Here is a 15372-nt window from a genome sequence, read left to right on the forward strand (position 1 = left end):
GAGAGTATACATATATCATGTGCCCAATTTTAGTATAAATGCAGATTGAGGAATAGTGTGTCTCAATTTTGGTATTTTAATGGAATATATGTAAGATGGCAGGTGACACCTCTGTGATGAGATGGTGGTATGACTTTTAATTGACTAATGAAATAGAAACATTCCCCATTTCTTTAAACAAGCAGTTTGACACGTCCTTGTTTTGTTCATGTTTGTTGGAGGACAACAGTGCTGTCTACTTTTTCTCATGCTCAAATGCTCAAATCTTTTGATAACTACTTGACCTATCCATACTTCTGAAACAAATACTGAAAACTACAAAAGCCTTTGACAAAAACAAAACACACCGCCGACAGTTGTGAATTGAAATGGGTACAATGCATTGCAGTTGTCCCCTACCAGCCAGCCATTCAGCTGCTGATCCCTCTGATAATCTTTTGGACGGATAAAGCTGACCATGAAGAAGGAGTTAAGCAGACCCCAGGATAACTGGAAAGCATGTGTAATTCGCGGACACAGTTCACGCGAGCGCCGATAGAACAAACCATCTTATGGTTCACATAAATGACATCACTCAGTTATGTAATCGCTGGCACACTTGCTATGACAAGAAAAGATAAGGAGGTAAATTGGATCCAAGATCCTCTGCAAGGGATCTTGAAGCTGAAGATAATAATGGCAAGTATCCTGACCATTAGGGAAACAAGACTAGTCATTCTGAAATTTTAAGATTTCAAACAATACTTTTTTCCCATGTTTCTTTTCCCAGTGGGTGCTTAATTCTCATCACAGGCAAATGTTTTTTTTTTCTTTTTTGAATGGCAGACGTTCTCCCCTGGAGCCCACCCATCCACCCACACTCCCTTACAGTACATGCCACTATGCTCTGTAGCATGCAACATTGTGTTTTTTAAACTGATTCCTATGTTCCTTCCCTGTGAGGTTATAAACAGATGCTCAAAATGGACGTTTGCCAAACCGCATATAGGAAGGACAGGGGGTGAAAGATGAGGTTATGAGAAATTATCTCAGTTAATGCACATGTATACCAGCATCCTTACTACAGGCCTTGTGGAATTACCATGGGCCATTATGTGGCAGAGCCCTGCTTAGTTATAGCCTTGTTTCTTTTCAGATTATTTATCACAGCATATGACATCACATTTAATTTTAGAAATGTAAGGCTTCCTTATGTTCATATATTGTGGTAGACATCATACATATGCAGTATGTACAATGCTTATTTTGTTCCACACCTGTAAACCATTGACAAAATTATGTTAAATGTTAACATGTAAAACAAATTATTTCTGTGTTGATAAAAATATATACTAGCATATACAAAATACTTATTATTCAGGCATTCCACAGTTTTTAATAGATTTAGTTCACGCCAGCACTTCACTGTATTTTACAAACATAGGCAGCATTTCATTTTGCAGCAACTTTTTACAGAACATAGAACCTATCAACCTATCAAGAAAAAGCAATATATAAAAAATTACATCTGTTATTAAAAATGAAAGAACATATTTGTTCCATTGCATGTCCTTAGTTTATGCAGTATAGTCTATAGCAAAATGGATGTATAACACAATGTGACCTTTAAGGATTAACTTTGATAAGGAAGTAGGCCATTTTAGCAGAACCGTTTAGTCTGTTCCCAATGCTATACCTAATATTATATAACACAATCACAAAATTGCAGAAATGCAAGCATACTCGCCTGGACTAAACTTTTCACATCTCTGGAGACTTTTCAGGCCCATAGTTCATTCAGAAGAAAAATCTTTCTAAGCCTTGCAACATAGGTATATGTTATATCAGTGACAAGTGTTATTGTAAAGCATCTGAAATAACATTACTTGCTGCTGGTTACAACTGAGAGCTCTAGTTTGCTTTGTGGAGTGCTAAAAATGTTTATTTTTTCATGGAAATAACATTCAATCCAGATGTTTGTTTAGATTTGCAAGACCAATATGTTCAGGACTGATACGGAGACACCAGCTGTTATCATGCATGAGGTTTAGTGTATCTACATTACCACTGCCTTTTATCAGTTTGCCTAGTGCATACATGATCATACATACAGTGAAAATTACAGAATGCATATATCTGCCAGCTGACTGTTGAAACATTACGTTACTCACACATACAAAGCACTGCCTATAGGTAATTCATTCAAACTGGCAGAATCTAGGCCTGCCATTAAAATTATTGAGATCAAACAATGTAGGCTATCTTGCCTCACCTAAATTAAAGAAGCTATATTCCAAAGCAATGCTACCCAATGTTTCCTAAATTGCTTCAAGTCACTTGGCCCTGTGTGTACAAGCGTACAGTATGGTAACAGGGCAAACAATGTGTGGATAGGTTTGTAAGAGTCAAGATTGATTTAATACGCCTCAATATGTCCAATTTGTATGTCTATGTATGTATTTAGCTGCCCAGTCTTTCTGTTGTGTGAATGATTGTATGTTGCTTGGTATAAATGTCTATTTGTAAATGTGAATATTACATGCTGCGAGGGAAATATCCCCATGGGGATAATGAAGTATTCTATGAATGTAGAATACTTCTTTTACATTCAGTATTTATTGTAAGTATACACGTTGTGTATAATAACGTTACGTTAATGGGGATGATGATACGTTTCAGTTTCACCGAAATCTACAGTTTAACCCATATGGTAAAGTGACTTTGAATAGCTGTTGCTAGAAAGCGCATATCTTTACAACTTTACGACATCTTTCGTTGGCATACGCGAGCAGTTGTCGCACAGACACGATCTCCAGTCGTATAGCTACCCTACTCTCGTCTCCTCCGATCTTCATCGTTTTGATTTAGGCCTATTTGATGAAGGCTGTCCTCGGTGCTTTCTTCCTGATGCCCCGCTTCTGGCTCGAATCGAAAAGGCTGAACAGAAGACATTCAATGCCGCTCAATAGACAACAGCAACAGACCCACAGACTGTAGAATGGACCGGAGACCCCAGCAACCCTTTGACGTCACTACCCAGAGAGCATCGCTAAGGTAACAACAAGGGGGAACTCCGAGTTGAAGGATTTAAAAATGTATTTAAATAACTAAAATCTTTCAAGTCGTTTCTATCACATATTTATAGGATTGAGGGCATTTACACCGTATCAAGTCCGACAAACAGGTGGGGTTCCCTTTGAAATAAGAAAAGCGGCTACGTTTGTCATCATCACTTTGGCGAGCGTGTGAGCTAGTGTTTGCTGTCCCCAATCTTGCATAATGAGCACGTTCACCGGGAGAAAATGTTTGTAGGCTATGTATGTACATGCATGGTGTTTTTTTTTTTTTTTTGTATTTTTAAAAAATTGGGCTGTTTTTTTTTCAAGACTGGGCGGATTCACAATTTTCAACTCTGCCAACATGTCCACTCATCTAAGGCAGCAACCACTTGTTTAATTTAGCCAGCTAGCTCCTCCACTCGCTGTTGTAATTCGAAGGAGAATTTGTGAACATAAGCACCTATACGATTTTATTATGTTTTTTGACTGAGTAAAACCGCTAATTATAGTTTAGTAGACATGTGATGGTAGCTCAAGATTGTGCTAACTAATGCCAACTTAGCTGGCTAGCTCTTTACACTTTGTTAAAGTGTACATTTTTATAGGCTACATTTTGGTTTCACCATGTAGAATTTACAGTGCTTTTTATTCAGGGCACCATAAATTTTGGGGCAGATTGCTTCACAGGTGTTTTGGATTAGTCAGGTGCGTTCAGTGACTTCCTTAGTGCAGGTATGTGAGAGCTTTCAGAATTTAGTCTTGATTCTAGGCTTTTGAATGCCACTGGAGTCTGTTATTGCCGTCTGTCAACATAAGGACCAGAGTTGTGCCAATGAAAGTGAAGGAAGCCATTATGAGGCTGAAAAATAAGGAGAAAAAAAGTTAGAGAGATTAGGCTTACCAAATTCAACTGTTTAAAACATCATTAATTCTTGACTGGCCAAGTCATTCACCAGATTTTAATCCAATTGAACATGCATTTACTATGCTGAAGAGAAAGCTTTAGGAAAATTGCCCCCAAAACAAGCAGGAGCTGATGATGGCTGCAGTAAAGGCCTGGCAGAGCATCACCAGAGAAGAGACTTGTCATGCGCCTTTGCGTAAAACATTGTGGAGCTCATTGTATGTGGTCATAAGAGATATATCCATCTGTGTGCTTGTGCTGATGGTTGACGCAGGGCCAACTGACTTCATTCAAGGTGAGCCGAGGTTTGCTGCTGATGCAAAAAAAAAAAAAAAGAATGACTGATGAGATATTGTTGAGGAAATGCAATGTGGCATTACTGGGACAACATTGACTACTCAAAGATTAGCAATTAGCAGTTGCTTGACTGGAGCAGAGTGAACAGTGTGCTGGACTTGGTCCACCAATATCCAACAAATGAACAGTCCGGTCATGCTTCCAGGATAATGATGAATGACTGACTGATTTAAATTGAATCAAGATAAAGTTTCTTGCCTGGCAAATCTAGGGTATGCAGGTATTGGTGTGTGGGTTGACTTTCTACATCTACAGTTCAATAGAAAACACAGTGCTAAAATGTGGTCAAAATGTCATACTAAGCATTTCAATGCATATACCCTATAGTGATGGGCGGGGCATTGGAAGTGACAGGATGAGAGTCAAATAGTGAGTAATTGCAGCAGCCTCTGTAATTTGAGGTGTAACGGCCCCACTTTGACATTTTTCCACGTAAACAACTGTTAACTGGGGATGACAAATCCCTAGCATGGAGGGGGAGACAGCCTGGAGACACATCCTTTGAGAAAACTCTCTCCTCCTGCAACCAGTGCTGCATATCTAAGCAGGAGCCCTGACATGCACGCACAAAAGAGCTGAATTTAACACTTACTCTCACTGTATATACAGTGCAGTCCGTAAGGACTTTTGGTCCCCTAAAACGTGGGGCCTAGGTATAAAAAGGCAAAAAAAAATTTTCCTAACCAGTTCACCCAATATGGATAGAAATATTTCTAATTAAATCTGACATTCTGTGCCATTTATATATATATATATATATATATCAGATTTTTGGGCCACCAATAGTCTCTTGTCTACACAGGGCAGATTGGGTGGAAAGATGGAAATGGTGATGGAATGAGAAAACATTCTGGCTAAAAACGGTCCATTTGGCGCACCACGGTAATCCCCGGTGTTGGATGCTCCCCCTAACATGTAATCAATACGTCAGTATCTGCCAGTACCTGATAACAGACGGGGGGGGGCTATCCTTCCACACTGCACGGCTCAACACCTCTGGGTAAATTGTGGCATGCCAGTGGTCTCATCCATTTATAGTGGGGATCCAGCAACGGGAAAATCCTCTCGGAGAAAGCGCTGGGACCAAATTAGTCTTGGTTTCTTGTTGTGCTGGGTAACTGCTGCTATTGATCTCCAACATGCAGCAGACTTCATCCCGGTCTTGAGATGCCTTATTGGGTAATGAAATCATGTGACTGCATTGTTGGGTTTGACTTCTTTCACAAGAGCACATTAACTGTAAGTGGCAGTCATGTGCCTGAGAGGATGATCAGCAACTGTGAAACTAATGTTTAAAGTCAATTAACCAGAAGGTTACCAGCATAATCAGGATGAGCATTGTAACTGAGTAAGCTCATTAGGAATGATATTATGTTTGACAACTCTGTAGAACTTCCAGTTGTGTTTTAACAGTAAGACAGTGGTGACAGTGTCTTTTATAGATTAATGAACAGAGCACAGTACAGGTAAAAAAAAAAAAATATCCTCCATTTGCGGAGATTGAAGTAAATCCAGTTTTGACAACATATCCCCAAGCCAGTAAGTTGCCAGGTCACAAATAACAAATTCAGTGATTCAAAATGATGGGTTGCGTGCAGTGACCAAACTGGGCATACATTGAGAGGTGGGGGTGGTGAGTTAATTTCATCATTGTTTTACTGGCTATTCTCTGTCTTGTCCCTCCTGAAACATCCATTTAATGTAATGAAAATGGATGAAGGGCCTTGTAAGTCACTTTAAATAGGAATGTTTGTTAAATAAACAAATTAGTGAATTAATGGATAAATAAATAAATGGCCACATGAACTGTCTGGGAATTGGTGTCATAAATATGACACAAGGCACAGATTTTCAGGCAAGCACAGGGATATTTGGATCCCAGCTCACATAATAAGAAAAGCAAATGTGATGCGCTCGCTATAAACGTAAAAAAAAAAAAATATTGATGTCTACCCAGAGTTTTACTGCAGGAAACTGCAGTAACAATACAGTTGTGTCAACGACTTCAAGGAGAGAGGCCACTTCAAGTCACATTGAACCTCGAGCTGAAAAACTCTGTGAAGTGCTGCCGTAACTGACAACACATGTGACATATGCCACATAAGAGCATGGTTTGTGGCACTCCACCCTGCTCCGTATTCCGTAAGTTCTTAGATGTAACACGACTATTGAGGCATGCAGTTCTGATTACTGCGAGCCTTCCCCCCCCCCCCCCCCCCCCTTTTCAGAGATGACTCACGCACAAGAACAGCGCCGAGCCCGGTGCGTGATGTCACACTGCCATGGTAACGGCAAACCATGCCTGAGATATATGTACATGTAGAGTACTGCATGCATTCAAAAAATGGACACGCAGTGTGAGGAGCGAGAAGGTGGTTTGGCTCAGAACCACACTTTCTGTGTCTATTAACTATTGTCTATTGTCATTTTTATTTTGTGACAATTGAACATTTATATTTACATTTATATATAAATATTTTAACATACTGTAAAAAATAATATAGAACGAGAATAGGTAGGTGTGTGATGTCATCGATAAAGAAAAGTAAATTAGTCCCTTACTCAAGCCCATTTACACTTTAGATTTAGGTATTTAGCTTCTATTTAGAGACACTTATAAGGTATTTAGAGACACTAGTGTGACTTAAAAAAGGTGAAACTCCAGTATCATACAGCACAATCTGAGTATCCTATTCCAGGATACATATTCATTTACAATGATATTGCCATAATTTGTGGACTTAATTTGTGCTTGTTGGTGCGTATACACAGTGAAATGTTCAGTGTTAAATCAACTCTTACATAGTTCATATGAGTCCGCTATGGCCAGAGTGGACTTACATAAACTCTGTTAGAGTTGAATTAACACTGGACATTTTACTGTGAATTTAAAAACTACTGGACATATTTCAGAACTTGCATACAGTCTGTAGATCATCCAGGCTTAGCTCAGACCTCCCTGTAAACTCTGAGCTTTATACGGAATTTTATCATTTACTCCAGGGCTGCCCAACTCTGGTCCTGGAGATCTACTGTCCTCCATGTTTTCATTTCGACCTTAATTTGACACACCTACTCATTTGCAAGCCAATGAGATCTCTAGGTGTTGAATGAGGTGTGCTTTGTTATGGTTTGAGCGAACACCTACAGGAAAGTAGATCCCCAGGAATAGGGTTGGGCAGCCCTGGTCTAATACAAACATTCTTTACAATATAAAAAACTTGGTCAGATGCACCATGTCATAGTTGCCAGTCTACCTCCTTAAAAAGCTGGAGGGTGTCTTTTCCTTCTTGGCTCACGCACGATGCAGAAATAAATGATAACCCTCTCAATGTTAGACTTTTATAGAGATAGGACATTTAAACTGCATTCCTCTGGGACACTCAGACAATTATCAGCCAGTCCTCTATATTTGAAACATGTCACACTCTTGAGTTTAATCTGGAAGTGTCTGTACATGTTTGCTATCGATAATCCATCTAGTTCAAAGCGCAAGAGATTAATAATAGGACGAGTGAGTGAACTATACAGAAATAGTGAGACAGAAAGTGAAAGCTAAAATGCAAAACAGTGAACCTTATCAATGAGTATAAAACATAATATTTCTATATTATTTGTATATTATCGTAGCATATTTATTTGTCCCTACAGCTTTGCAAGTATCCTACAGTAGAGCACTGTTCACTCTGGCATATGTTACATAACAGGATATATAAAATGTACACACAGCATTGAACATGAAGGAAAAAAAAACAACTGCCTTTGTTTGACTATCTTAAAATGTGAGGGGAAAAAAAAAAGCAAGTCAACAGAGAAGCACGCGTGCGTTACATCACACGCTCCAGTGGCCCAACGGTGTATGCAGTGCACTATTATGGTACATAATGAAGTGAATAGGAACAGAATGTCTTTTAGTGGGTAGGGGGGTGCATGGTCTTATAGCAGCAAATCTTTGACATTCAAAGGGCACCAGTGGCCTGTGATGCGGCTCTAAAAAGACTGCGGATCAAGGGGGCCTTTGAAACGGCAGGGACTCCAAGATGGATAAATTGAGCGGGAGCATGTTTCCCAAACATTTGGGTAAAAAGAAAAAGAGGGCACCTTCATAAATTGTATTTTTGATTTAATGTTTATGCATAAAGAAATGTCAGATGAATAAATAATAAATAAAAAAAATTGAGTACTGACCTTTCCATTAGCCTGTTTGATCAAAATCATGGGAAACAGAATGGAGAATTTATTTAAAGATGTGGTGGAAGCGTTTATCCTAATTTGCATTTGTCATCCTGTGTGACTCTATGTATCTAGACCTCAGTTTTTTTTACATGGTATGATTGCAGCAAGAAAAGGGTTCTTGGTATCCAGTCTGCGTTTGCTTGTTGCTTTATAAGGTTGCCATAAGCTAGTAATTCGGAAATGCAATTTCAACTAGCCTATTCTTCCTCTAAGGACTACTTTTCAGCTTTTTAACCTCTGGATCTCGGTTCATTTGTCCCCAACTTAAGAAAACATTTTTGTGGCCCTGCTGACACAATTATGTTAATGAACTGTAAGACAATAGAAAAGTCTCCCTCAATTGCCGCAACATGTCAACCTTTACAGTATCCTGCTGTGGTCAAATTAACATATTTATAATTCATACAGTTTGCCCATGATGTAAATTTAAATACATAAAATCATTTGCAAATGTAATTGTTGGTGATTGTTGGCACTTTCTACTGATGACTACAATCATCAGGAGGAAATCAGTTGTACTTTCTGTATATTATAAAATGTAATGTTTAGTTCTGCAAAACACCTGCAACACACACCCACGTTAAAACAATTGACCCATTATTAGCTTTTTGATTGCTAGCTCACTGCTCATGATAGCTACTTATTTTCATTGAAATTGTTGCAAATTGTTGCTAACATTAACTTTCCAATTGTTAGTTAAATTCTAATTTTAAAAAATGCTGAAACGGTGCACATGGAACATTTGTAAGTGTGGCTACAGGTATGCTTACAGCTTAATTAAATGTTATATCTCAGCTGTCTGGGGGAACTGCAGTTTAAAGCTTTGAAATAAATGTGTACACTGGAAAAAGGAAAAAACAAATGTCTCCACTTTGTAATCAGGCTTGCTTGCTGTTCAAAGAAATATATTGCGCATCAGATAAGAAATCTATTGGAATGATTGCAAGAAAACCCTCTATATCAATCCTATACCTCACCATCTCAATGTGACCTTTCTTGGCAATGAGTCAAGACTAGATATCTCCGTCCACACAACTGGAAGGCTTCCAATTGATTTCTACAGATCAATTAAACTAATCAACGAAAAGACCAACTGATTAAGCTAAAATGCAAATAAACTACATTAATTAACCATTTGTCGATGTATCACTATACTCTGCCCTACTGTTTCTTATTCGTTTGTCATTTTTCAAAAAAAAACTCTTTATGCTTGAAATTGAGTATGAGTGTGAGCTTACAGAAAGAAAGAATATGCATAAATCTATCCATCCATCTTTTGAAAAGATGCAAACTATTCATCTACTGATCGATTTCGGTTATTTTTCATTGATTCTGAGTGAATGCTTCAAAATCCAAAAAAGCAGGTATCTATGGGAAAAATTGTCTGCAATGAAAGCACTAAATGGAGAAAATTTACTTATTTACTTTATTTACTTATTACCTTACTTATTCGCTCAGTGGTGAGCACATTTAGTCACATATGTTTGGTATTGAAGTGAGCTTTTTTATTATTTGTCTGTAGAAATATGGTTACATCAACTACCTTAATGGCATTACTGACTGGCAGGTGGCAGGAATGGAATTGCAGGACTACATAGGGGTCGGGGTTCATGAGATTTCTGACCAGTGATTTTAATCTGATATGTCCCTCCAGTACATTTATTTATTTATTTATTTTTTATTATTGTGACCGTTGCCAGTAATTCTGCTGCAAACTGTTGTAACAAACTGGTGACCACAAATATAATATGGATCTGGAATGAATCAATATGTGACCTTAACATAGAGTCACGAGAAAATGCAATTATAACCTGTTATCGTCCAATTTTAAAGCAGATATTCAACTACAAGGTAACAGTACTGCTCTTTTGTAATGTGCTTATCATCCAGTATGAGTCTTATGCCTTAAAGATAAAATGCAGCATTGATTTCACTCAGGACTTTTTAAAATGCTTGTTTGCTTTTATTGTAGTGATTTTATGGTTTTTATGACCATCCTCATAAATCCTTAGATTACTTAAATTATCACCCATTTCCGTAAATATGTTTTTAAAAGCGAATAAGTCAAAAGATAAAATTCTAATAGAATAAGCCAAAAAATATAAGTAAGTAGTGTTTTAATAAGGGTTTTGTTAAATGCTTTGGACTACTTTATCGTCATAATTTAGTAATTTACTCATCCTGAAATATACTACCCCTTTTATCGCTACTGATAACTTAAATAAATGCTTTCAACAAAACCGAGGTTTATAGAACCATAAAGCTTATGTGTGTGTGTTCATTCTGCACTGCAGTAAGACCGTCATTAATACAACAAGCAATGTGCACATACGAAATACTTTGCATGTGCACATTTAAAAATGCATTTCAATGAACATATATGCAATTGAAAAAAAAAAAAATATATATATATATATCTTATGGTTCTAGGTATCTGTCACTATCCATACCTAACCCAGAAATACAAATGCCTTGTAGTCCATAACTGTTCAGCAAGCACCAAAATACTTGCTCATTATTGTATGCAATTGCAGTATTTCTGGTTTCCAGGTCATGTTCTCTTTATCTTCCAGATGCAGATTTGTTGAGCAGAAGCCATGATAAGTGTACATTTCAGAAGCGCTACTACAGTAATGGCAGGTACTACTGTAGTATTAAAACATCCAGTACATTTTCCAGAAGCATTAAGACCTATACTGCCAGTCTCAAACCCCACAAATGGCAGAGAAGCCCGGAAATGTATGACTGTCATAACAGAAATGGTAGGACTATTACATCGGTGAGAAGTGTTCATTTTCAAAATGGCATCCTCCATATCTTTTATTTCCTACACCCCGAGATGCCGCGTGATGCCTTTTTTTTTTTTTTTTTTTTTTTTTTTGTAGAGCTGTGTTGAAACTTGCGCAGGGAACACGACTACATTAAGTGACATTAATCTCATGGCAGAGATGCATTGGTAATCTTAATAGTCTGTGAAGAGGGAGCTGACAAAAAATGCACACGGGGGTAATGACATGGCAATCATCTGCCTATCGGGCGTTCGGAGGGAGGAGGACGCTCAAAATGGCCACCGGCGTTGGCTGTGAAAAGGCCCTTTCCCGCTCACGGCAGCATAATTACACTGGTCGCCTTGACACTAATTATTGCGCTATTTATCAATGCGGCAATTACTGTGGAAATTGTACTTCAAACAAGCAAGAGTCGTAGCAGGTGTCCCAAGAAGAGATGTCACCAGCGCTTTGTGTTCTCCGCGCTCCTCAGAGGCGGGCTACCTCCTCGTTCATCCAGAGTGCAAACAGTGATGAGTTAATGGGCTCAGTTTTTTAATGAGACGTCAGACAGTCACATTTGTTATATCGCTATGTATACAGCGAAAGATAGCGTGATGGAGCCGACCGTGCGAGTGATTTTTGAACACTGCGGCAACGGCGTCCCTCCCTCCTCTGTGAACCTTGGTTCCAGGCGCCGTCGAGCTTTACAAGGCACCTTGAAGGTTTTCTTTTTCTGAGAGGAAATGATTGGATGTTTTCAGTTGAATATATCAGGTGTATAAATCAACAGTGAAAGGGTCACATACTGTTGTGTGTGCTTGTGATGTCTAAACAAACACGTTCCTGGTTTTTTTTAAAAACTTTTTAATTTATTAACTTTCATTTGCAGAAATGTCTGTGTTGAGAGATTCATATAGTGAATGATATTTAGGACTTTGCAATTTCAATTAAATTTTCTTATTTTTGTTACAATTTAAACCATTAAAATCATTTTATTTCCAAGTTTACATTTTTGTTCATCTTTATTATATACTTTATTGTTTTATTATAGGTTTATAGTCTCAACAAAGGATAAGGTTAAATAATTAGTCTACCAAGCTGCAAAAGTGCATGGTTATTTAAAAACTTTAATCCGTCTAGATATTTGACATTAAGAAATGGAAATGGGTAGAAATCTCCCTGTACAGTTCTTGCTAGCTGTATTTTAAAATAATAATTTACAATGTTTCTGCCCACTCTGGGGTATTCTCGTCCAAGACTCCTCATGCATATCTCTCGATATTTTGTAGAACTATCAATTTCCACGTTTTTCCTCAGATGCAGTTCTGTTACTATCTATTTTAAATGTATTATGGATCAGCATCCACACACTTGAACAGTCGCTTAACAGAATGAGCCACCAGGGCCCTCACTATTATTTTCCAAAATAATATTCTGGGGTAAGTCAGAATTCATTTGTTCTCTTATCGTAAATGTCTCGAAAATTGTTTCAAGATGAATGCTACTTTAGTTTATGTCACCTGTCATTAAGTGTAAATACCTCTGCTTATTATTATTATTATTATTATTTTTCTAACATGAATCTTTAAGACCATGGCCAAATTCCAAAATGCTTATATGCAGTGGCATTGTGGTACTGATTTATTTTTCTCACATTTTCAAGCCAAACCAATCAGAGACCTTTGTGCAGAGAAAATAAGTTGTTTGGCTTTCTGGCAGAGAGAGCGACTGACTTCCAGCAATGCAGAGAGAGAGAGAGAGAGAGTGCAGTGACATCGTCAGGGCTGGGAGCCAACGTTGCATTTCCTGCATCCGAGTAATGACTTTATAAATATCCATATATCCACGCACGCCATAAATCACAGGGTCACCAGAGTACCCCTTTAATTACTGCAGTGCTTTGGCTTCATTTGGATCAGTAGATTTATGGGAGATATGGCAACAAAAAATGTCTAATAAAGAATATGAGGAGCTGACTAACTGGCTTTGGCAATAAGATATTGTCAGTTTGTTCTTTACGGCTGCAGCCCCCTGCCAAACCCTCAACCCAGATGGGTAAACACATAACCCTCCCAAAAGGCTTTGTCACGCCTTTCTTCATCCCTGCAGCAGTTTTCTATAGCACTAAGCCTCAAAGGTTTCCCAAGGGTCAGAGCTGTGAGAAAGTGCCTAATAATGGGGTGACCGGATTGCCCTGCGGCCAGTGCTCAATAGCGCCTCTGCTGGATATATTGGGGAACTTCAGCAATGTGATATCGTTATGTTGCTATCGCACTATAAAATGTTCAGCGTTAGTCCTGCTCTAAAACAGTTTGTATGAGTCCAACAGGGATCATGTTTACTCTGTTGAAGTTAAACACGCTCTCCCAGTGTTGACTTAACAGTAACCCGGTAACTGAGAAATTTGGCCACATTAGCTTCAATGGGCCTGAATGTGCTTGAAAAATAACATTTTTTCTGTGTTATTTACCTGAAAATGCAAATTAAGTTACGGTTCTTTGAAAAAACACTAGGCCATGTAAAGACATGCTTATGAATTGAATCAATTTCATTTGATTTCATTTGATTTTAATGCTATAAACAAACAATTAAGAAGAGTCATTCAGTTTTTCCCCTGAGAAAAAACAATGAACAGTTTGCACATTTATGTTTTCCACTTTGTGAGATGACCAATCTCTGGCATTTGAAGTGCAATAGGTTTTCCAGTGGGTGAACGCTCGACTGCATCCTTGCGAAGTAAAGCATTCATTATTCTAAAATGACTTTGTGATTTATCTTCAGCATGACTAACCATCTGGTTTAAACGCTTTGATTTAATATGCATTTTCATGTTCTTGTTACTCAGAAGAGAACAAAACTTGCTAGCTAACATCTGTACTTTAAATAATACTGTCTGCTGTTCACACAGGTCACAAAGTAATTGGACTTTTAAATAATGCAGCAGCTACATTGTATGTTTTAGGGGTAGAAATACATTAGCAAAAAAAACAGGCCCATATTCTCCCAGTCAATTTTCCAGTCTCAAATGACTAAATCAATAAAAGCAGTGTTTAGCACATTGTGCATGCTTCTGTATGTCATTATGGCCATTAGATTTTGCTTTGAAAAGCACATTAGTGGAATGGATGGCAGAACAGAAAGTTTCAGTATAATCCATGTATTGCATTACATTCATTTGTCAGATGCTCTTATCCAGAGTGATTTACAGTGTAAGAGAATGTAAGTGCATTCAACTAAGTAACACAAGCAACAGTGCCAGATCTGGCTACCAACATTCCCAGACCAGCGAGTGAATAATATAACATTGCTTATGGGCTAAGGCAAGTTACCTATGCTAACTATGCTATTCATACAGTATTTGATTCAGAATAATTATTCAGGGACCAGTCAGACAATATAAGTTAAAAAAAGTTATATTTTGACTAATTAAGCAGTTGCATATAATTAAGACTTTTTGGTATTTGCTTTTGAATCTACATTTTAATGTATCATGGATTGTTAGTCAAATCTAATTTTTTTTTGTAATGCCTTACATGGACAATTCCCACTGTGGGCTGGACAGCAGAGACAGTGGCCATCTTCAGACTAAAGACCGACCCGCCTCAGATTGTATTTTGCCTCTTTCCCCAACCCCAACCTAACCCTCCTACCTCTTGTAATTAGTTCAGGCTGTATTGTTATTTATTTATTTATTTATTTATTTATTATGGCTTGCTATGGACAGATGTTATCTGTTTGTGTTGGCAATTTGTGTTCTGGTGCAAAGTGAGCACTGTTAGCATACATTTAGTGGATTAGCGATGTTGCATACGCACTCACTGGTCTGAGAATTATGTTAGCCAAGTCCAGCACTACTGCTCACTGTCACTCTGGATAGCAGCATCTGCTAAATGAATTCAATGTAATATGGTTCCATTCATCATCCAAAATGTTGATTCGTACTCTTGCTATTTCTGCCAGTTTTAGTATATTGACCTGTCCACCTGATCAGCACTAATCATCACTGTAGAAAGACATCCTGTTTAAATTCTACATACTGCACCAGGGGTGTAGCTAGGAATTCTGA

General features: G+C 38.0%; 1 long non-coding RNA gene across 1 annotated transcript in view; it reads left to right on the plus strand.

Moving 5' to 3' along the window:
- The first annotated feature begins 2895 nt into the window (after nucleotides 1-2895).
- LOC118230543 overlaps nucleotides 2896-15372 on the plus strand; it is a 125215-nt gene continuing 112738 nt past the window's right edge. The window contains exon 1 of the long non-coding RNA XR_004765869.1: nucleotides 2896-3033. This is a non-coding gene — a long non-coding RNA (uncharacterized LOC118230543). The remainder of the gene's footprint in view (nucleotides 3034-15372) is intronic.

Source organism: Anguilla anguilla, chromosome 6 (genome assembly GCF_013347855.1).
Source record: "Anguilla anguilla isolate fAngAng1 chromosome 6, fAngAng1.pri, whole genome shotgun sequence".
NCBI lineage: Eukaryota > Metazoa > Chordata > Actinopteri > Anguilliformes > Anguillidae > Anguilla > Anguilla anguilla.